Genomic DNA, 22,753 nt, shown 5'->3' with positions numbered 1-22,753 from the left:
TGCCTTCCTGCCTGAACCCCGGGCTCCTGCCTGCCTGCCTGAACCCCGGGCTCCTGCCTTCCTGCCTGAACCCCGGGCTGCTGCCTGCCTGAACCCCGGGCTCCTGCCTGCCTGCCTGCCTGCCTGAACCCCGGGCTCCTGCCTTCCTGCCTGAACCCCGGGCTGCAGCCTGCCTGCCTTCCTGCCTGAACCCCGGGCTCCTGCCTGCCTGCCTGCCTGCCTGAACCCTGGGCTCCTGCCTGCCTGCCTGCCTGAACCCCGGGCTCCTGCCTGCCTGCTTGCCTGAACCCCGGGCTCCTGCCTGCCTGCCTGAACCCCGGGCTCCTGCCTGCCTGCCTGAACACCGGGCTCCTGCCTGCCTGCCTGAACCCCGGGCTCCTGCCTGCCTGCCTGAACCCGGGCTCCTGCCTTCCTGCCTGAACCCCGGGCTGCTGCCTGCCTGCCTTCCTGCCTGAACCCCGGGCTCCTGCCTGCCTGCCTGAACACCGGGCTCCTGCCTGCCTGCCTGAACCCCGGGCTCCTGCCTGCCTGCCTGAACTTCGGGCTCCTGCCTGCCTGCCTGAACACCGGGCTCCTGCCTGCCTGCCTGAACCCCGGGCTCCTGCCTGCCTGCCTGAACTTCGGGCTCCTGCCTGCCTGCCTGAACCCCGGTCTCCTGCCTGCCTGCCTGAACCCCGGGCTCCTCCCTGTACCCCGGGCTCCTGCCTGAACCCCGGGCTCCTGCCTGCCTGCCTGCCTGCCTGCCTGCCTGAACCCCGGGCTCCTGCCAGCCTGCCTGCCTGCCTGAACACCGGGCTCCTGCCTCCCTGACTGCCTGCCTGATCCCCGGGCTCCTGCCTGCCTGCCTGAACCCCGGGCTCCTGCCTGCCTGCCTGAAACCCGGTCTCCTGCCTGCCTGCCTGAACCCCGGGCTCCTCCCTGTACCCCGGGCTCCTGCCTGAACCCCGGGCTCCTGCCTGCCTGCCTGAACCCCGGGCTGCTGCCTGCCTGCCTGACTGCCTGCCTGAACCCCGGGCTCCTGCCTGCCTGCCTGAACCCCGGGCTCATGCCTTCCTGCCTGAACCCCGGGCTCCTGCCTGCCTGCCTGCCTGCCTGCCTGAACCCCGGGCTCCTGCCTGCCTTCCTGCCTGCCTGCCTGCCTGAACCCCGGGCTCCTGCCTGCCTGCCTGCCTGCCTGCCTGCCTGAACCCCGGGCTCCTGCCAGCCTGCCTGCCTGCCTGAACACCGGGCTCCTGCCTCCCTGACTGCCTGCCTGAACCCCGGGCTCCTGCCTGCCTGCCTGCCTGCCTGAACCCCGGGCTCCTGCCTGCCTGCCTGAACCACGGGCTCCTGCCTTCCTGCCTGATCCCCGGGCTCCTGCCTGCCTGCCTGAACCCCGGGCTCCTGCCTGCCTGCCTGAACCCCGGTCTCCTGCCTGCCTGCCTGAACCCCGGGCTCCTCCCTGAACCCCGGGCTCCTGCCTGCCTGCCTGAACCCCGGGCTCATGCCTTCCTGCCTGAACCCCGGGCTCCTGCCTGCCTGCCTGCCTGCCTGCCTGAACCCCGGGCTCCTGCCTGCCTGCCTGCCTGACTGCCTGCCTGAACCCCGGGCTCCTGCCTGCCTGCCTGAACCCCGGGCTCATGCCTTCCTGCCTGAACCCCGGGCTCCTGCCTGCCTGCCTGCCTGCCTGCCTGAACCCCGGGCTCCTGCCTGCCTGCCTACCTGCCTGCCTGCCTGAACCCCGGGCTCCTGCCTGCCTGCCTGCCTGCCTGCCTGCCTGAACCCCGGGCTCCTGCCTGCCTGCCTGCCTGCCTGAACCCCGGGCTCCTGCCTGCCTGCCTGAACACCGGGCTCCTGCCTTCCTGCATGAACCCCGGGCTCCTGCCTGCCTGCCTGAACCCAGGGCTCCTGCCTGCCTGCCTGAACCCAGGGCTCCTGCCTTCCTGCCTGAACCTCGGGCTACTGCCTTCCTTCCTGAACCCCGGGCTCCTGCCTGCCTGCCTGAACCCCGGGCTCCTGCCTTCCTGCCTGAACCCCGGGCTCCTGCCTGCCTGCCTGAACCCCGGGCTCCTGCCTTCCTGCCTGAACCCCGGGCTCCTGCTTTCCTGCCTGAACCCCGGGCTCCTGCCTTCCTGCCTGAACCCGGGGTCCTGCCTGCCTGCCTGAACCCCGGGCTCCTGCCTGCCTGCCTTCCTGACTGAACCCCGGGCGCCTGCCTTCCTGCCTGAACCCAGGGCTCCTGCCTGCCTGCGAGAACCCCGGGCTCCTGCCTTCCTGCCTGAACCCCGGGCTCCTGCCTTGCTGCCTGAACCCAGGGCTCCTGCCTGACTGCCTGAACCCCGGGCTCCTGCATTCCTGCCTGAACCCCGGGCTCCTGCATTCCTGCCTGAACCCCGGGCTCCTGCCTGCCTGCCTGATCCCCGGTCTCCTGCCTGCCTGCCTGATCCCCGGTCTCCTGCCTGCCTGCCTGCCTGCCTGAACCCCGGGCTCCTGCCTGCCTGCCTGCCTGCCTGAACCCCGGGCTCCTGCCTGCCTGCCTGAACCCCGGGCTCCAGTCTGCCTGCCTGCCTGCCTGAACCCCGGGCTCCTGCCTGCCTGCCTGCCTGCCTGCCTGCCTGAACCCCGGGCTCCTGCCAGCCTGCCTGCCTGCCTGAACACCGGGCTCCTGCCTCCCTGACTGCCTGCCTGAACCCCGGGCTCCTGCCTGCCTGCCTGCCTGCCTGAACCCCGGGCTCCTGCCTGCCTGCCTGAACCACGGGCTCCTGCCTTCCTGCCTGATCCCTGGGCTCCTGCCTGCCTGCCTGAACCCCGGGCTCCTGCCTGCCTGCCTGAACCCCGGTCTCCTGCCTGCCTGCCTGAACCCCGGGCTCCTCCCTGTACCCCGGGCTCCTGCCTGAACCCCGGGCTCCTGCCTGCCTGCCTGCCTGCCTGAACCCCGGGCTCCTGCCAGCCTGCCTGCCTGCCTGAACACCGGGCTCCTGCCTCCCTGACTGCCTGCCTGAACCCCGGGCTCCTGCCTGCCTGCCTGCCTGCCTGAACCCCGGGCTCCTGCCTGCCTGCCTGCCTGCCTGAACCCCGGGCTCCTGCCTGCCTGCCTGAACCCCGGGCTCCAGTCTGCCTGCCTGCCTGCCTGAACCCCGGGCTCCTGCCTGCCTGCCTGCCTGCCTGCCTGCCTGAACCCCGGGCTCCTGCCAGCCTGCCTGCCTGCCTGAACACCGGGCTCCTGCCTCCCTGACTGCCTGCCTGAACCCCGGGCTCCTGCCTGCCTGCCTGCCTGCCTGAACCCCGGGCTCCTGCCTGCCTGCCTGAACCACGGGCTCCTGCCTTCCTGCCTGATCCCTGGGCTCCTGCCTGCCTGCCTGAACCCCGGGCTCCTGCCTGCCTGCCTGAACCCCGGTCTCCTGCCTGCCTGCCTGAACCCCGGGCTCCTCCCTGTACCCCGGGCTCCTGCCTGAACCCCGGGCTCCTGCCTGCCTGCCTGCCTGCCTGAACCTCGGGCTCCTGCCAGCCTGCCTGCCTGCCTGAACACCGGGCTCCTGCCTCCCTGACTGCCTGCCTGAACCCCGGGCTCCTGCCTGCCTGCCTGCCTGCCTGAACCCCGGGCTCCTGCCTGCCTGCCTGAACCACGGGCTCCTGCCTTCCTGCCTGATCCCCGGGCTCCTGCCTGCCTGCCTGAACCCCGGGCTCCTGCCTGCCTGCCTGAACCCCGGTCTCCTGCCTGCCTGCCTGAACCCCGGGCTCCTCCCTGTACCCCGGGCTCCTGCCTGAACCCCGGGCTCCTGCCTGAACCCCGGGCTCCTGCCTGCCTGCCTGCCTGCCTGCCTGAACCCCGGGCTCCTGCCAGCCTGCCTGCCTGCCTGAACCCGGGCTCCTGCCTGCCTGCCTGCCTGCCTGAACCCCGGGCTCCTGCCTGCCTGCCTGAACCCCGGTCTCCTGCCTGCCTGCCTGAACCCCGGGCTCCTCCCTGTACCCCGGGCTCCTGCCTGAACCCCGGGCTCCTGCCTGCCTGCCTGCCTGCCTGAACCTCGGGCTCCTGCCAGCCTGCCTGCCTGCCTGAACACCGGGCTCCTGCCTCCCTGACTGCCTGCCTGAACCCCGGGCTCCTGCCTGCCTGCCTGCCTGCCTGAACCCCGGGCTCCTGCCTGCCTGCCTGAACCACGGGCTCCTGCCTTCCTGCCTGATCCCCGGGCTCCTGCCTGCCTGCCTGAACCCCGGGCTCCTGCCTGCCTGCCTGAACCCCGGTCTCCTGCCTGCCTGCCTGAACCCCGGGCTCCTCCCTGTACCCCGGGCTCCTGCCTGAACCCCGGGCTCCTGCCTGAACCCCGGGCTCCTGCCTGCCTGCCTGCCTGCCTGCCTGAACCCCGGGCTCCTGCCAGCCTGCCTGCCTGCCTGAACCCGGGCTCCTGCCTGCCTGCCTGCCTGCCTGAACCCCGGGCTCCTGCCTGCCTGCCTGAACCCCGGGCTCCTGCCTTCCTGCCTGATCCCCGGGCTCCTGCCTGCCTGCCTGAACCCCGGGCTCCTGCCTGCCTGCCTGAACCCCGGTCTCCTGCCTGCCTGCCTGAACCCCGGGCTCCTCCCTGTACCCCGGGCTCCTGCCTGAACCCCGGGCTCCTGCCTGCCTGCCTGAACCCCGGGCTCCTGCCTTCCTGCCTGAACCCCGGGCTCCTGCCTGCCTGCCTGCCTGCCTGCCTGAACCCCGGGCTCCTGCCTGCCTGCCTGCCTGCCTGCCTGCCTGAACCCCGGGCTCCTGCCTTCCTGCCTGAACCCCGGGCTCCTGCCTGCCTACCTGCCTGCCTGCCTGAACCCCGGGCTCCTGCCTGCCTTCCTGCCTGCCTGCCTGCCTGAACCCCGGGCTCCTGCCTGCCTGCCTGAACACAGGGCTCCTGCCTGCCTGCCTGCCTGCCTTAACCCCGGGCTCCTGCCTGCCTGCCTTCCTGCCTGAACCCCGGGCTCCTCCCTGCCTGCCTACCTGCCTGAACCCCGGGCTCCTGCCTGCCTGCCTGCATGCCTGCCAGAACCCTGGGCTCCTGCCTGCCTGCCTGAACCCGGGGCTCCTGCCTGAACCCTGGGCTCCAGCCTGCCTGCCTGAACCCCGGGCTCCTGCCTTCCTGCCTGAACCCCGGGTTCCTGCCTTACTGCCTGAACCCCGGTCTCCTGCCTTCCCGCCTGAACCGCGGGCTCCTGCCTGCCTGCCTGAACCCCGGGCTCCTGCCTTCCTGCCTGAACCCCGGGCTCCTGCCTTCCTGCCTGAACCCTGGGCTCCTGCATTCCTGCCTGAACCCCGGGCTCCTGCCTGCCTTCCTGAACCCCGGGCTCCTCCCTGAACCCCGGGCTCCTGCCTGAACCGCGGGCTCCTGCCTGCCTGCCTGAACCCCGGGCTCCTGCATTCCTGCCTGAACCCCGGGCTCCTGCCTGCCTGCCTTCCTGCCTGAACACCGGGCTCCTGCCTGCCTGCCTGCCTGAACCCCGGGCTCCTGCCTTCCTGCCTGAACCCCGGGCTCCTGCCTGCCTGCCTTCCTGACTGAACCCCGGGCTCCTGCCTTCCTGCCTGAACCCAGGGCTCCTGCATGCCTGCCAGAACCCCGGGCTCCTGCCTTCCTGCCAGAACCCCGGGCTCCTGCCAGCCTGCCTGAACCCCGGGCTCCTGCCTTCCTGCCTGAACCCCGGGCTCCTGCATTCCTGCCTGAACCCCGGGCTCCTGCCTGCCTGCCTGAACCCCGGGCTGCTGCCTTCCTGCCTGAACCCCGGGCTCCTGCCTGCCTGAACCCCGGTCTCCTGCATGAACCCCGGGCTCCTGCCTGCCTGCCTGCCTGAACCCCGGGCTCCTGCCTGCCTGCCTGAACCCCGGGCTCCTGCCTTCCTGCCTGAACCCCGGGCTCCTGCCTGCCTGAACCCCGGTCTCCTGCATGAACCCCGGGCTCCTGCCTGCCTTCCTGCCTGAACCCCGGGCTCCTGCGTGCCTGAACCCCGGGCTCCTGCCTGAACCCCGGGCTCCTGCCTGCCTGCCTGCCTGAACCCCGGGCTCCTGCCAGCCTGCCTGCCTGCCTGAACCCCGGGCTCCTGCCTGCCTGCCTGAACCCCGGGCTCCTGCCTGCCTGCCTGAACCGCGGGCTCCTGCCTGCCTGCCTGCCTGAACCCCGTGCTCCTGCCTGCCTGCCTGCCTGCCTGAACCCCGGGCTCCTGCCTGCCTGCCTGTCTGCCTGAAACCCGTGCTCCTGCCTGCCTGCCTGCCTGAACCCCGGGCTCCTGCCGGCCTGCCTGCCTGAACCCCGGGCTCCTGCCTGCCTGCCTGAACCCCGGGCTCCTGCCTGCCTGCCTGCCTGAACACCGGGCTCCTGCCTGCCTGCCTGAACCCCGGGCTCCTGCCTGCCTGCCTGCCTGAACACCGGGCTCCTGCCTGCCTGCCTGAACCCCGGGCTCCTGCCTTCCTGCAGAACCCCGGGCTCCTGCCTTACTGCCTGAACCCCGGGCTCCTGCCTGCCTCCCTGAACCGCGGGCTCCTGCCTGCCTGCCTGCCTGAACCCCGTGCTCCTGCCTGCCTGCCTGCCTGCCTGAACCCCGGGCTCCTGCCTGAATGCCTGTCTGCCTGAAACCCGTGCTCCTGCCTGCCTGCCTGCCTGCCTGAACCCCGGGCTCCTGCCTGCCTGCCTGCCTGCCTGCCTGCCTGAACCCCGGGCTCCTGCCTGCCTGCCTACCTGCCTGCCTGCCTGAACCCCGGGCTCCTGCCTGCCTTCCTGCCTGCCTGCCTGCCTGAACCCCGGGCTCCTGCCTGCCTGCCTGAACACAGGGCTCCTGCCTGCCTGCCTGCCTGCCTTAACCCCGGGCTCCTGCCTGCCTGCCTTCCTGCCTGAACCCCGGGCTCCTCCCTGCCTGCCTGCCTGCCTGAACCCCGGGCTCCTGCCTGCCTGCCTGAACACAGGGCTCCTGCCTGCCTGCCTGCCTGCCTTAACCCCGGGCTCCTGCCTGCCTGCCTTCCTGCCTGAACCCCGGGCTCCTGCCTTCCTGCCTGAACCCCGGGTTCCTGCCTTACTGCCTGAACCCCGGTCTCCTGCCTTCCCGCCTGAACCGCGGGCTCCTGCCTGCCTGCCTGAACCCCGGGCTCCTGCCTTCCTGCCTGAACCCCGGGCTCCTGCCTTCCTGCCTGAACCCTGGGCTCCTGCATTCCTGCCTGAACCCCGGGCTCCTGCCTGCCTTCCTGAACCCCGGGCTCCTCCCTGAACCCCGGGCTCCTGCCTGAACCGCGGGCTCCTGCCTGCCTGCCTGAACCCCGGGCTCCTGCATTCCTGCCTGAACCCCGGGCTCCTGCCTGCCTGCCTTCCTGCCTGAACACCGGGCTCCTGCCTGCCTGCCTGCCTGAACCCCGGGCTCCTGCCTTCCTGCCTGAACCCCGGGCTCCTGCCTGCCTGCCTTCCTGACTGAACCCCGGGCTCCTGCCTTCCTGCCTGAACCCAGGGCTCCTGCATGCCTGCCAGAACCCCGGGCTCCTGCCTTCCTGCCAGAACCCCGGGCTCCTGCCAGCCTGCCTGAACCCCGGGCTCCTGCCTTCCTGCCTGAACCCCGGGCTCCTGCATTCCTGCCTGAACCCCGGGCTCCTGCCTGCCTGCCTGAACCCCGGGCTGCTGCCTTCCTGCCTGAACCCCGGGCTCCTGCCTGCCTGAACCCCGGTCTCCTGCATGAACCCCGGGCTCCTGCCTGCCTGCCTGCCTGAACCCCGGGCTCCTGCCTGCCTGCCTGAACCCCGGGCTCCTGCCTTCCTGCCTGAACCCCGGGCTCCTGCCTGCCTGAACCCCGGTCTCCTGCATGAACCCCGGGCTCCTGCCTGCCTTCCTGCCTGAACCCCGGGCTCCTGCGTGCCTGAACCCCGGGCTCCTGCCTGAACCCCGGGCTCCTGCCTGCCTGCCTGCCTGAACCCCGGGCTCCTGCCAGCCTGCCTGCCTGCCTGAACCCCGGGCTCCTGCCTGCCTGCCTGAACCCCGGGCTCCTGCCTGCCTGCCTGAACCGCGGGCTCCTGCCTGCCTGCCTGCCTGAACCCCGTGCTCCTGCCTGCCTGCCTGCCTGCCTGAACCCCGGGCTCCTGCCTGCCTGCCTGTCTGCCTGAAACCCGTGCTCCTGCCTGCCTGCCTGCCTGAACCCCGGGCTCCTGCCGGCCTGCCTGCCTGAACCCCGGGCTCCTGCCTGCCTGCCTGAACCCCGGGCTCCTGCCTGCCTGCCTGCCTGAACACCGGGCTCCTGCCTGCCTGCCTGAACCCCGGGCTCCTGCCGGAACCCCGGGCTCCTGCCTGCCTGCCTGAACACCGGGCTCCTGCCTGCCTGCCTGAACCCCGGGCTCCTGCCTTCCTGCAGAACCCCGGGCTCCTGCCTTACTGCCTGAACCCCGGGCTCCTGCCTGCCTCCCTGAACCGCGGGCTCCTGCCTGCCTGCCTGCCTGAACCCCGTGCTCCTGCCTGCCTGCCTGCCTGCCTGAACCCCGGGCTCCTGCCTGAATGCCTGTCTGCCTGAAACCCGTGCTCCTGCCTGCCTGCCTGCCTGCCTGAACCCCGGGCTCCTGCCTGCCTGCCTGAACCCCGGGCTCCTGCCTGCCTGCCTGAACCCCGGGCTCCTGCCTTCCTGCTTGAACCCCGGGCTCCTGCCTGCCTGCCTGAACCCCGGGCTCCTGCCTGCCTGCCTGAACCCCGGGCTCCTGCCTGCCTGCCTGCCTGCCTGAACCCCGGGCTCCTGCCTTCCTGCCTGAACCCCGGCCTCCTGCCTGCCTGCCTTCCTGCCTGAACACCGGGCTCCTGCCTGCCTGCCTGAACCACAGGCTCCTGCCTTCCTGCAGAACCCCGGGCTCCTGCCTTGCTGCCTGAACCCCGGGCTCCTGCCTGACTGCCTGAACCACGTGCTCCTGCCTGCCTGCCTGCCTGCCTGAACCCCGGGTTCCTGCCTGCCTATCTGACTGCCTGAACCCCGGGCTCCTGCCAGCCTGCCTGCCTGCCTGAACCCCGGGCTCCTGCCTGCCTGCCTGCCTGAACCGCGGGCTCCTGCCTGCCTGCCTGAACCCCGGGCTCCTGCCTTCCTGCCTGAACCCCGGGCTCCTGCCTTCCTGCCTGAACCCCGGGCTCCTGCCTGCCTGCCTTCCTGTCTGAACCCCGGGCTCCTGCCTTCCTGCCTGAACCCAGGGCTCCTGTCTGCCTGCCTGAACCCCGGGCTCCTGCCAGCCTGCCTGCCTGCCTGAACACCGGGCTCCTGCCTGCCTACCTGCCTGCCTGAACCCCAGGCTCTTGCATGCCTGCCTGCCTTCCTGAACCCCGGGCTCCTGCCTGCCTGCCTTCCTGCCTGAACGCCGGGCACCTGCCTGCCTGCCTGCCTGCCTGAACCCCGGGCTCCTGCCGTCCTGCCTGAACCCCGGGCTCCTGCCTGCCTGCCTTCCTGCCTGAACCCCGGGCACCTGCCTGCCTGCCTGCCTGCCTGTACCCCGGGCTCCTGCCTGCCTGCCTGCCTGAACCCTGGGCTCCTGCCTGCCTGCCTGCCTGAACCCCGGGCTCCTGCCTGCCTGAACCCCGGGCTCCTGCCTGAACCCCGGGCTCCTGCCTGCCTGCCTGCCTGAACCCCGGGCTCCTGCCTGCCTGCCTGAAACCCCGGGCTCCTGCCTTCCTGTCTGAACCCCGGGCTCCTGCCTGCCTGCCTGAACCCCGGGCTCCTGCCTGCCTGCCTGAACCCCGAGCTCCTGCCTGCCTGCCTGAACCCCGGGCTCCTGCCTGCCTGCCTGAACCCCGGGCTCCTGCCTTCCTGCCTGAACCCCGGGCTCCTGCCTTCCTGCTTGAACCCCGGGCTCCTGCCTGCCTGCCTGAACCCCGGGCTCCTGCCTGCCTGCCTGAACCCCGGGCGCCTGCCTGCCTGCCTGAACCCCGGGCTCCTGCCTGCCTGCCTGAACCCCGGGCTCCTGCCTGCCTGCCTGTCTGCCTGAAACCCGTGCTCCTGCCTGCCTGCCTGCCTGAACCCCGGGCTCCTGCCGGCCTGCCTGCCTGAACCCCGGGCTCCTGCCTGCCTGCCTGAACCCCGGGCTCCTGCCTGCCTGCCTGCCTGAACCCCGGCCTCCTGCCTGCCTGCCTGAACCCCGGGCTCCTGCCTGCCTGCCTGAACCCCGGGCTCCTGCCGGAACCCCGGGCTCCTGCCTGTCTGCCTGAACCCCGGGCTCCTGCCTGCCTGCCTGAACCCGGGCTCCTGCCTTCCTGCAGAACCCCGGGCTCCTGCCTTCCTGCCTGAACCCCGGGCTCCTGCCTGCCTGCCTGAACCGCGGGCTCCTGCCTGCCTGAACCCCGTGCTCCTGCCTGCCTGCCTGTCTGCCTGAAACCCGTGCTCCTGCCTGCCTGCCTGCCTGAACCCCGGGCTCCTGCCTGCCTGCCTGAACACAGGGCTCCTGCCTGCCTGCCTGCCTGCCTAACCCCGGGCTCCTGCCTGCCTGCCTTCCTGCCTGAACCCCGGGCTCCTCCCTGCCTGCCTACCTGCCTGAACCCCGGCTCCTGCCTGCCTGCCTGCATGCCTGCCAGAACCCTGGGCTCCTGCCTGCCTGCCTGAACCCGGGGCTCCTGCCTGAACCCTGGGCTCCAGCCTGCCTGCCTGAACCCCGGGCTCCTGCCTTCCTGCCTGAACCCCGGGTTCCTGCCTTACTGCCTGAACCCCGGTCTCCTGCCTTCCCGCCTGAACCGCGGGCTCCTGCCTGCCTGCCTGAACCCCGGGCTCCTGCCTTCCTGCCTGAACCCCGGGCTCCTGCCTTCCTGCCTGAGCCCTGGGCTCCTGCATTCCTGCCTGAACCCCGGGCTCCTGCCTGCCTTCCTGAACCCCGGGCTCCTCCCTGAACCCCGGGCTCCTGCCTGAACCGCGGGCTCCTGCCTGCCTGCCTGAACCCCGGGCTCCTGCATTCCTGCCTGAACCCCGGGCTCCTGCCTGCCTGCCTTCCTGCCTGAACACCGGGCTCCTGCCTGCCTGCCTGCCTGAACCCCGGGCTCCTGCCTTCCTGCCTGAACCCCGGGCTCCTGCCTGCCTGCCTTCCAGACTGAACCCCGGGCTCCTGCCTGCCTGCCTGAACCCCGGGCTCCTGCCTTCCTGCCTGAACCCCGGGCTGCTGCCTGCCTGCCTTCCTGCCTGAACCCCGGGCTCCTGCCTTCCTGCCTGAACCCCGGGCTCCTGCCTTCCTGCCTGAACCCCGGGCTCCTGCCTGCCTGCCTGAACCCCGGGCTCCTGCCTTCCTGCCTGAACCCCGGGCTCCTGCCTTCCTGCCTGAACCCCGGGCTCCTGCCTGCCTGCCTGAACACCGGGCTCCTGCCTTCCTGCCTGAACCCCGGGCTGCTGCCTGCCTGCCTTCCTGCCTGAACCCCGGGCTCCTGTCTTCCTGCCTGAACCCGGGCTCCTGCCTGCCTGCCTGCCTGCCTGAACCCCGCGCTCCTGCCTGCCTGCCTGCCTGCCTGAACCCCGGGCTCCTGCCTTCCTGCCTGAACCCCGGGCTCCTGCCTTCCTGCCTGAACCCCGGGCTCCTGCCTGCCTGCCTGAACCCCGGGCTCCTGCCTTCCTGCCTGAACCCCGGGCTCCTGCCTTCCTGCCTGAACCCAGGGCTCCTGCCTGCCTGCCTTCCTTCCTGCCTGAACCCCGGGCTCCTGCCTGCCTGCCTGCCAGCCTGCCTGAACCCCGGGCTCCTGCCTTCCTGCCTGAACCCCGGGCTCCTGCCTTCCTGCCTGAACCCCGGGCTCCTGCCTGCCTGCCTTCCTGTCTGAACCCCGGGCTCCTGCCTTCCTGCCTGAACCCAGGGCTCCTGTCTGCCTGCCTGAACCCCGGGCTCCTGCCAGCCTGCCTGCCTGCCTGAACACCGGGCTCCTGCCTGCCTACCTGCCTGCCTGAACCCCAGGCTCTTGCATGCCTGCCTGCCTTCCTGAACCCCGGGCTCCTGCCTGCCTGCCTTCCTGCCTGAACGCCGGGCACCTGCCTGCCTGCCTGCCTGCCTGAACCCTGGGCTCCTGCCTGCCTGCCTGCCTGAACCCCGGGCTCCTGCCTGCCTGAACCCCGGGCTCCTGCCTGAACCCCGGGCTCCTGCCTGCCTGCCTGCCTGAACCCCGGGCTCCTGCCTGCCTGCCTGAAACCCCGGGCTCCTGCCTTCCTGTCTGAACCCCGGGCTCCTGCCTGCCTGCCTGAACCCCGGGCTCCTGCCTGCCTGCCTGAACCCCGAGCTCCTGCCTGCCTGCCTGAACCCCGGGCTCCTGCCTGCCTGCCTGAACCCCGGGCTCCTGCCTTCCTGCCTGAACCCCGGGCTCCTGCCTTCCTGCTTGAACCCCGGGCTCCTGCCTGCCTGCCTGAACCCCGGGCTCCTGCCTGCCTGCCTGAACCCCGGGCTTCTGCCTGCCTGCCTGAACCCCGGGCTCCTGCCTGCCTGCCTGAACCCCGGGCTCCTGCCTGCCTGCCTGTCTGCCTGAAACCCGTGCTCCTGCCTGCCTGCCTGCCTGAACCCCGGGCTCCTGCCGGCCTGCCTGCCTGAACCCCGGGCTCCTGCCTGCCTGCCTGAACCCCGGGCTCCTGCCTGCCTGCCTGCCTGAACCCCGGCCTCCTGCCTGCCTGCCTGATCCCCGGGCTCCTGCCTGCCTGCCTGAACCCCGGGCTCCTGCCGGAACCCCGGGCTCCTGCCTGTCTGCCTGAACCCCGGGCTCCTGCCTGCCTGCCTGAACCCCGGGCTCCTGCCTTCCTGCAGAACCCCGGGCTCCTGCCTTCCTGCCTGAACCCCGGGCTCCTGCCTGCCTGCCTGAACCGCGGGCTCCTGCCAGCCTGAACCCCGTGCTCCTGCCTGCCTGCCTGTCTGCCTGAAACCCGTGCTCCTGCCTGCCTGCCTGCCTGAACCCCGGGCTCCTGCCTGCCTGCCTGAACACAGGGCTCCTGCCTGCCTGCCTGCCTGCCTTAACCCCGGGCTCCTGCCTGCCTGCCTTCCTGCCTGAACCCCGGGCTCCTCCCTGCCTGCCTACCTGCCTGAACCCCGGCTCCTGCCTGCCTGCCTGCATGCCTGCCAGAACCCTGGGCTCCTGCCTGCCTGCCTGAACCCGGGGCTCCTGCCTGAACCCTGGGCTCCAGCCTGCCTGCCTGAACCCCGGGCTCCTGCCTTCCTGCCTGAACCCCGGGTTCCTGCCTTACTGCCTGAACCCCGGTCTCCTGCCTTCCCGCCTGAACCGCGGGCTCCTGCCTGCCTGCCTGAACCCCGGGCTCCTGCCTTCCTGCCTGAACCCCGGGCTCCTGCCTTCCTGCCTGAACCCTGGGCTCCTGCATTCCTGCCTGAACCCCGGGCTCCTGCCTGCCTTCCTGAACCCCGGGCTCCTCCCTGAACCCCGGGCTCCTGCCTGAACCGCGGGCTCCTGCCTGCCTGCCTGAACCCCGGGCTCCTGCATTCCTGCCTGAACCCCGGGCTCCTGCCTGCCTGCCTTCCTGCCTGAACACCGGGCTCCTGCCTGCCTGCCTGCCTGAACCCCGGGCTCCTGCTTTCCTGCCTGAACCCCGGGCTCCTGCCTGCCTGCCTGAACCCCGGGCTCCTGCCTTCCTGCCTGAACCCCGGGCTCCTGCCTTCCTGCCTGAACCCCGGGCTCCTGCCTGCCTGCCTGCCTGCCTGAACCCCGGGCTCCTGCGTTCCTGCCTGAACCCCGGGCTGCTGCCTGCCTGCCTTCCTGCCTGAACCCCGGGCTCCTGCCTGCCTGCCTGCCTGCCTGAACCCCGGGCTCCTGCCTTCCTGCCTGAACCCCGGGCTCCTGCCTTCCTGCCTGAACCCCGAGCTCCTGCCTGCCTGCCTGAACCCCGGGCTCCTGCCTGCCTGCCTGAACCCCGGGCTCCTGCCTTCCTGCCTGAACCCCGGGCTCCTGCCTTCCTGCTTGAACCCCGGGCTCCTGCCTGCCTGCCTGAACCCCGGGCTCCTGCCTGCCTGCCTGAACCCCGGGCGCCTGCCTGCCTGCCTGAACCCCGGGCTCCTGCCTGCCTGCCTGAACCCCGGGCTCCTGCCTGCCTGCCTGTCTGCCTGAAACCCGTGCTCCTGCCTGCCTGCCTGCCTGAACCCCGGGCTCCTGCCGGCCTGCCTGCCTGAACCCCGGGCTCCTGCCTGCCTGCCTGAACCCCGGGCTCCTGCCTGCCTGCCTGCCTGAACCCCGGCCTCCTGCCTGCCTGCCTGAACCCCGGGCTCCTGCCTGCCTGCCTGAACCCCGGGCTCCTGCCGGAACCCCGGGCTCCTGCCTGTCTGCCTGAACCCCGGGCTCCTGCCTGCCTGCCTGAACCCCGGGCTCCTGCCTTCCTGCAGAACCCCGGGCTCCTGCCTTCCTGCCTGAACCCCGGGCTCCTGCCTGCCTGCCTGAACCGCGGGCTCCTGCCTGCCTGAACCCCGTGCTCCTGCCTGCCTGCCTGTCTGCCTGAAACCCGTGCTCCTGCCTGCCTGCCTGCCTGAACCCCGGGCTCCTGCCTGCCTGCCTGAACACAGGGCTCCTGCCTGCCTGCCTGCCTGCCTTAACCCCGGGCTCCTGCCTGCCTGCCTTCCTGCCTGAACCCCGGGCTCCTCCCTGCCTGCCTACCTGCCTGAACCCCGGCTCCTGCCTGCCTGCCTGCATGCCTGCCAGAACCCTGGGCTCCTGCCTGCCTGCCTGAACCCGGGGCTCCTGCTTGAACCCTGGGCTCCAGCCTGCCTGCCTGAACCCCGGGCTCCTGCCTTCCTGCCTGAACCCCGGGTTCCTGCCTTACTGCCTGAACCCCGGTCTCCTGCCTTCCCGCCTGAACCGCGGGCTCCTGCCTGCCTGCCTGAACCCCGGGCTCCTGCCTTCCTGCCTGAACCCCGGGCTCCTGCCTTCCTGCCTGAACCCTGGGCTCCTGCATTCCTGCCTGAACCCCGGGCTCCTGCCTGCCTTCCTGAACCCCGGGCTCCTCCCTGAACCCCGGGCTCCTGCCTGAACCGCGGGCTCCTGCCTGCCTGCCTGAACCCCGGGCTCCTGCATTCCTGCCTGAACCCCGGGCTCCTGCCTGCCTGCCTTCCTGCCTGAACACCGGGCTCCTGCCTGCCTGCCTGCCTGAACCCCGGGCTCCTGCCTTCCTGCCTGAACCCCGGGCTCCTGCCTGCCTGCCTTCCAGACTGAACCCCGGGCTCCTGCCTGCCTGCCTGAACCCCGGGCTCCTGCCTTCCTGCCTGAACCCCGGGCTGCTGCCTGCCTGCCTTCCTGCCTGAACCCCGGGCTCCTGCCTTCCTGCCTGAACCCCGGGCTCCTGCCTTCCTGCCTGAACCCCGGGCTCCTGCCTGCCTGCCTGAACCCCGGGCTCCTGCCTTCCTGCCTGAACCCCGGGCTCCTGCCTTCCTGCCTGAACCCCGGGCTCCTGCCTGCCTGCCTGAACCCCGGGCTCCTGCCTTCCTGCCTGAACCCCGGGCTGCTGCCTGCCTGCCTTCCTGCCTGAACCCCGGGCTCCTGTCTTCCTGCCTGAACCCCGGGCTCCTGCCTGCCTGCCTGCCTGCCTGAACCCCGCGCTCCTGCCTGCCTGCCTGCCTGCCTGAACCCCGGGCTCCTGCCTTCCTGCCTGAACCCCGGGCTCCTGCCTGCCTGCCTTCCTGTCTGAACCCCGGGCTCCTGCCTTCCTGCCTGAACCCAGGGCTCCTGTCTGCCTGCCTGAACCCCGGGCTCCTGCCAGCCTGCCTGCCTGCCTGAACACCGGGCTCCTGCCTGCCTACCTGCCTGCCTGAACCCCAGGCTCTTGCATGCCTGCCTGCCTTCCTGAACCCCGGGCTCCTGCCTGCCTGCCTTCCTGCCTGAACGCCGGGCACCTGCCTGCCTGCCTGCCTGCCTGAACCCCGGGCTCCTGCCGTCCTGCCTGAACCCCGGGCTCCTGCCTGCCTGCCTTCCTGCCTGAACCCCGGGCACCTGCCTGCCTGCCTGCCTGCCTGTACCCCGGGCTCCTGCCTGCCTGCCTGCCTGAACCCTGGGCTCCTGCCTGCCTGCCTGCCTGAACCCCGGGCTCCTGCCTGCCTGAACCCCGGGCTCCTGCCTGCCTGCCTGCCTGAACCCCGGGCTCCTGCCTGCCTGCCTGAAACCCCGGGCTCCTGCCTTCCTGTCTGAACCCCGGGCTCCTGCCTGCCTGCCTGAACCCCGGGCTCCTGCCTGCCTGCCTGAACCCCGAGCTCCTGCCTGCCTGCCTGAACCCCGGGCTCCTGCCTGCCTGCCTGAACCCCGGGCTCCTGCCTTCCTGCCTGAACCCCGGGCTCCTGCCTTCCTGCTTGAACCCCGGGCTCCTGCCTGCCTGCCTGAACCCCGGGCTCCTGCCTGCCTGCCTGAACCCCGGGCTTCTGCCTGCCTGCCTGAACCCCGGGCTCCTGCCTGCCTGCCTGAACCCCGGGCTCCTGCCTGCCTGCCTGTCTGCCTGAAACCCGTGCTCCTGCCTGCCTGCCTGCCTGAACCCCGGGCTCCTGCCGGCCTGCCTGCCTGAACCCCGGGCTCCTGCCTGCCTGCCTGAACCCCGGGCTCCTGCCTGCCTGCCTGCCTGAACCCCGGCCTCCTGCCTGCCTGCCTGAACCCCGGGCTCCTGCCTGCCTGCCTGAACCCCGGGCTCCTGCCGGAACCCCGGGCTCCTGCCTGTCTGCCTGAACCCCGGGCTCCTGCCTGCCTGCCTGAACCCCGGGCTCCTGCCTTCCTGCAGAACCCCGGGCTCCTGCCTTCCTGCCTGAACCCCGGGCTCCTGCCTGCCTGCCTGAACCGCGGGCTCCTGCCTGCCTGAACCCCGTGCTCCTGCCTGCCTGCCTGTCTGCCTGAAACCCGTGCTCCTGCCTGCCTGCCTGCCTGAACCCCGGGCTCCTGCCTGCCTGCCTGAACACAGGGCTCCTGCCTGCCTGCCTGCCTGCCTTAACCCCGGGCTCCTGCCTGCCTGCCTTCCTGCCTGAACCCCGGGCTCCTCCCTGCCTGCCTACCTGCCTGAACCCCGGCTCCTGCCTGCCTGCCTGCATGCCTGCCAGAACCCTGGGCTCCTGCCTGCCTGCCTGAACCCGGGGCTCCTGCCTGAACCCTGGGCTCCAGCCTGCCTGCCTGAACACCGGGCTCCTGCCTTCCTGCCTGAACCCCGGGTTCCTGCCTTACTGCCTGAACCCCGGTCTCCTGCCTTCCCGCCTGAACCGCGGGCTCCTGCCTGCCTGCCTGAACCCCGGGCTCCTGCCTTCCTGCCTGAACCCCGGGCTCCTGCCTTCCTGCCTGAACCCTGGGCTCCTGCATTCCTGCCTGAACCCCGGGCTCCTGCCTGCCTTCCTGAACCCCGGGCTCCTCCCTGAACCCCGGGCTCCTGCCTGAACCGCGGGCTCCTGCCTGCCTGCCTGAACCCCGGGCTCCTGCATTCCTGCCTGAACCCCGGGCTCCTGCCTGCCTGCCTTCCTGCCTGAACACCGGGCTCCTGCCTGCCTGCCTGCCTGAACCCCGGGCTCCTGCCTTCCTGCCTGAACCCCGGGCTCCTGCCTGCCTGCCTTCCAGACTGAACCCCGGGCTCCTGCCTGCCTGCCTGAACCCCGGGCTCCTGCCTTCCTGCCTGAACCCCGGGCTGCTGCCTGCCTGCCTTCCTGCCTGAACCCCGGGCTCCTGCCTTCCTGCCTGAACCCCGGGCTCCTGCCTTCCTGCCTGAACCCCGGGCTCCTGCCTGCCTGCCTGAACCCCGGGCTCCTGCCTTCCTGCCTGAACCCCGGGCTCCTGCCTTCCTGCCTGAACCCCGGGCTCCTGCCTGCCTGCCTGAACCCCGGGCTCCTGCCTTCCTGCCTGAACCCCGGGCTGCTGCCTGCCTGCCTTCCTGCCTGAACCCCGGGCTCCTGTCTTCCTGCCTGAACCCCGGGCTCCTGCCTGCCTGCCTGCCTGCCTGAACCCCGCGCTCCTGCCTGCCTGCCTGCCTGCCTGAACCCCGGGCTCCTGCCTTCCTGCCTGAACCCCGGGCTCCTGCCTTCCTGCCTGAACCCCGGGCTCCTGCCTGCCTGCCTGAACCCCGGGCTCCTGCCTTCCTGCCTGAACCCCGGGCTCCTGCCTTCCTGCCTGAACCCCGGGCTCCTGCCTGCCTGCCTGAACCCCGGGCTCCTGCCTTCCTGCCTGAACCCCGGGCTGCTGCCTGCCTGCCTTCCTGCCTGAACCCCGGGCTCCTGCCTGCCTGCCTGCCTGCCTGAACCCCGGGCTCCTGCGTTCCTGCCTGAACCCCGGGCTGCTGCCTGCCTGCCTTCCTGCCTGAACCCCGGGCTCCTGCCTGCCTGCCTGCCTGCCTGAACCCCGGGCTCCTGCCTTCCTGCCTGAACCCCGGGCTCCTGCCTTCCTGCCTGAACCCCGGGCTCCTGCCTTCCTGCCTGAACCCCGGGCTCCTGCCTTCCTGCCTGAACGCCGGGCTGCTGCCTGCCTGCCTTCCTGCCTGAACACCGGGCTCCTGCCTGCCTGCCTTCCTGCCTGAACCCCGGGCTCCTGCCTGCCTGCCTGCCTGCCTGAACCCTGGGCTCCTGCCTGCCTGCCTGCCTGAACCCCGGGCTCCTGCCTTCCTGCCTGAACCCCGGGCTCCTGCCTTCCTGCCTGAACCCCGGGCTCCTGCCTGCCTGCCTGAACCCCGGGCTCCTGCCTTCCTGCCTGAACCCCGGGCTCCTGCCTTCCTGCCTGAACCCCGGGCTCCTGCCTGCCTGCCTGAACCCCGGGCTCCTGCCTTCCTGCCTGAACCCCGGGCTGCTGCCTGCCTGAACCCCGGGCTCCTGCCTGCCTGCCTGCCTGCCTGAACCCCGGGCTCCTGCCTGCCTGCCTGCCTGCCTTTACCCAGTGCTCCTGCCTTCCTGCCTGAACCCCGGGCTCCTGCCTTCCTGCCTGAACCCCGGGCTCCTGCCTGCCTGCCTGCCTGCCTTTACCCCGGGCTCCTGCCTGCCTGCCTGAACCCCGGGCTCCTGCCTGCCTGCCTGAACCCCGGGCTCCTGCCTGCCTGCCTGAACCCGGGCTCCTGCCTTCCTGCCTGAACCCCGGGCTGCTGCCTGCCTGCCTTAGTGCCTGAACCCCGGGCTCCTGCCTGCCTGCCTGAACCCCGGGCTCCTGCCTGCCTGCCTGAACTTCGGGCTCCTGCCTGCCTGCCTGAACCCCGGGCTCCTGCCTTCCTGCCTGAACCCCGGGCTCCTGCCTGCCTGCCTGAACCCGGGCTCCTGCCTTCCTGCCTGAACCCCGGGCTGCTGCCTGCCTGCCTTCCTGCCTGAACCCCGGGCTCCTGCATTCCTGCCTGAACCCCGGGCTCCTGCCTGCCTGCCTTCCTGCCTGAACACCGGGCTCCTGCCTGCCTGCCTGCCTGAACCCCGGGCTCCTGCCTTCCTGCCTGAACCCCGGGCTCCTGCCTGCCTGCCTGAACCCCGGGCTCCTGCCTTCCTGCCTGAACCCCGGGCTCCTGCCTTCCTGCCTGAACCCCGGGCTCCTGCCTGCCTGCCTGCCTGCCTGAACCCCGGGCTCCTGCGTTCCTGCCTGAACCCCGGGCTGCTGCCTGCCTGCCTTCCTGCCTGAACCCCGGGCTCCTGCCTGCCTGCCTGCCTGCCTGAACCCCGGGCTCCTGCCTTCCTGCCTGAACCCCGGGCTCCTGCCTTCCTGCCTGAACCCCGAGCTCCTGCCTGCCTGCCTGAACCCCGGGCTCCTGCCTGCCTGCCTGAACCCCGGGCTCCTGCCTTCCTACCTGAACCCCGGGATCCTGCCTTCCTGCTTGAACCCCGGGCTCCTGCCTGCCTGCCTGAACCCCGGGCTCCTGCCTGCCTGCCTGAACCCCGGGCGCCTGCCTGCCTGCCTGAACCCCGGGCTCCTGCCTGCCTGCCTGAACCCCGGGCTCCTGCCTGCCTGCCTGTCTGCCTGAAACCCGTGCTCCTGCCTGCCTGCCTGCCTGAACCCCGGGCTCCTGCCTGCCTGCCTGCCTGAACCCCGGGCTCCTGCCTGCCTGAACCCCGGGCTCCTGCCTGAACCCCGGGCTCCTGCCTGCCTGCCTGCCTGAACCCCGGGCTCCTGCCTGCCTGCCTGAAACCCCGGGCTCCTGCCTTCCTGTCTGAACCCCGGGCTCCTGCCTGCCTGCCTGAACCCCGGGCTCCTGCCTGCCTGCCTGAACCCCGAGCTCCTGCCTGCCTGCCTGAACCCCGGGCTCCTGCCTGCCTGCCTGAACCCCGGGCTCCTGCCTGCCTGCCTGAACCCCGGGCTCCTGCCTGCCTGCCTGTCTGCCTGAAACCCGTGCTCCTGCCTGCCTGCCTGCCTGAACCCCGGGCTCCTGCCGGCCTGCCTGCCTGAACCCCGGGCTCCTGCCTGCCTGCCTGAACCCCGGGCTCCTGCCTGCCTGCCTGCCTGAACCCCGGCCTCCTGCCTGCCTGCCTGAACCCCGGGCTCCTGCCTGCCTGCCTGAACCCCGGGCTCCTGCCGGAACCCCGGGCTCCTGCCTGTCTGCCTGAACCCCGGGCTCCTGCCTGCCTGCCTGAACCCCGGGCTCCTGCCTTCCTGCAGAACCCCGGGCTCCTGCCTTCCTGCCTGAACCCCGGGCTCCTGCCTGCCTGCCTGAACCGCGGGCTCCTGCCTGCCTGAACCCCGTGCTCCTGCCTGCCTGCCTGTCTGCCTGAAACCCGTGCTCCTGCCTGCCTGCCTGCCTGAACCCCGGGCTCCTGCCTGCCTGCCTGAACACAGGGCTCCTGCCTGCCTGCCTGCCTGCCTGCCTTAACCCCGGGCTCCTGCCTGCCTGCCTTCCTGCCTGAACCCCGGGCTCCTCCCTGCCTGCCTACCTGCCTGAACCCCGGCTCCTGCCTGCCTGCCTGCATGCCTGCCAGAACCCTGGGCTCCTGCCTGCCTGCCTGAACCCGGGGCTCCTGCCTGAACCCTGGGCTCCAGCCTGCCTGCCTGAACCCCGGGCTCCTGCCTTCCTGCCTGAACCCCGGGTTCCTGCCTTACTGCCTGAACCCCGGTCTCCTGCCTTCCCGCCTGAACCGCGGGCTCCTGCCTGCCTGCCTGAACCCCGGGCTCCTGCCTTCCTGCCTGAACCCCGGGCTCCTGCCTTCCTGCCTGAACCCTGGGCTCCTGCATTCCTGCCTGAACCCCGGGCTCCTGCCTGCCTTCCTGAACCCCGGGCTCCTCCCTGAACCCCGGGCTCCTGCCTGAACCGCGGGCTCCTGCCTGCCTGCCTGAACCCCGGGCTCCTGCATTCCTGCCTGAACCCCGGGCTCCTGCCTGCCTGCCTTCCTGCCTGAACACCGGGCTCCTGCCTGCCTGCCTGCCTGAACCCCGGGCTCCTGCCTTCCTGCCTGAACCCCGGGCTCCTGCCTGCCTGCCTTCCAGACTGAACCCCGGGCTCCTGCCTGCCTGCCTGAACCCCGGGCTCCTGCCTTCCTGCCTGAACCCCGGGCTGCTGCCTGCCTGCCTTCCTGCCTGAACCCCGGGCTCCTGCCTTCCTGCCTGAACCCCGGGCTCCTGCCTTCCTGCCTGAACCCCGGGCTCCTGCCTGCCTGCCTGAACCCCGGGCTCCTGCCTTCCTGCCTGAACCCCGGGCTCCTGCCTTCCTGCCTGAACCCCGGGCTCCTGCCTGCCTGCCTGAACCCCGGGCTCCTGCCTTCCTGCCTGAACCCCGGGCTGCTGCCTGCCTGCCTTCCTGCCTGAACCCCGGGCTCCTGTCTTCCTGCCTGAACCCCGGGCTCCTGCCTGCCTGCCTGCCTGCCTGAACCCCGCGCTCCTGCCTGCCTGCCTGCCTGCCTGAACCCCGGGCTCCTGCCTTCCTGCCTGAACCCCGGGCTCCTGCCTTCCTGCCTGAACCCCGGGCTCCTGCCTGCCTGCCTGAACCCCGGGCTCCTGCCTTCCTGCCTGAACCCCGGGCTCCTGCCTTCCTGCCTGAACCCCGGGCTCCTGCCTGCCTGCCTGAACCCCGGGCTCCTGCCTTCCTGCCTGAACCCCGGGCTGCTGCCTGCCTGCCTTCCTGCCTGAACCCCGGGCTCCTGCCTGCCTGCCTGCCTGCCTGAACCCCGGGCTCCTGCGTTCCTGCCTGAACCCCGGGCTGCTGCCTGCCTGCCTTCCTGCCTGAACCCCGGGCTCCTGCCTGCCTGCCTGCCTGCCTGAACCCCGGGCTCCTGCCTTCCTGCCTGAACCCCGGGCTCCTGCCTTCCTGCCTGAACCCCGGGCTCCTGCCTTCCTGCCTGAACCCCGGGCTCCTGCCTTCCTGCCTGAACGCCGGGCTGCTGCCTGCCTGCCTTCCTGCCTGAACACCGGGCTCCTGCCTGCCTGCCTTCCTGCCTGAACCCCGGGCTCCTGCCTGCCTGCCTGCCTGCCTGAACCCTGGGCTCCTGCCTGCCTGCCTGCCTGAACCCCGGGCTCCTGCCTTCCTGCCTGAACCCCGGGCTCCTGCCTTCCTGCCTGAACCCCGGGCTCCTGCCTGCCTGCCTGAACCCCGGGCTCCTGCCTTCCTGCCTGAACCCCGGGCTCCTGCCTTCCTGCCTGAACCCCGGGCTCCTGCCTGCCTGCCTGAACCCCGGGCTCCTGCCTTCCTGCCTGAACCCCGGGCTGCTGCCTGCCTGAACCCCGGGCTCCTGCCTGCCTGCCTGCCTGCCTGAACCCCGGGCTCCTGCCTGCCTGCCTGCCTGCCTTTACCCAGTGCTCCTGCCTTCCTGCCTGAACCCCGGGCTCCTGCCTTCCTGCCTGAACCCCGGGCTCCTGCCTGCCTGCCTGCCTGCCTTTACCCCGGGCTCCTGCCTGCCTGCCTGAACCCCGGGCTCCTGCCTGCCTGCCTGAACCCCGGGCTCCTGCCTGCCTGCCTGAACCCGGGCTCC

The sequence above is a fragment of the Hypanus sabinus genome, chromosome 29 (assembly GCF_030144855.1).
Source record: "Hypanus sabinus isolate sHypSab1 chromosome 29, sHypSab1.hap1, whole genome shotgun sequence".
Lineage (NCBI taxonomy): Eukaryota > Metazoa > Chordata > Chondrichthyes > Myliobatiformes > Dasyatidae > Hypanus > Hypanus sabinus.
This window is presented reverse-complemented; position numbering follows the sequence as displayed.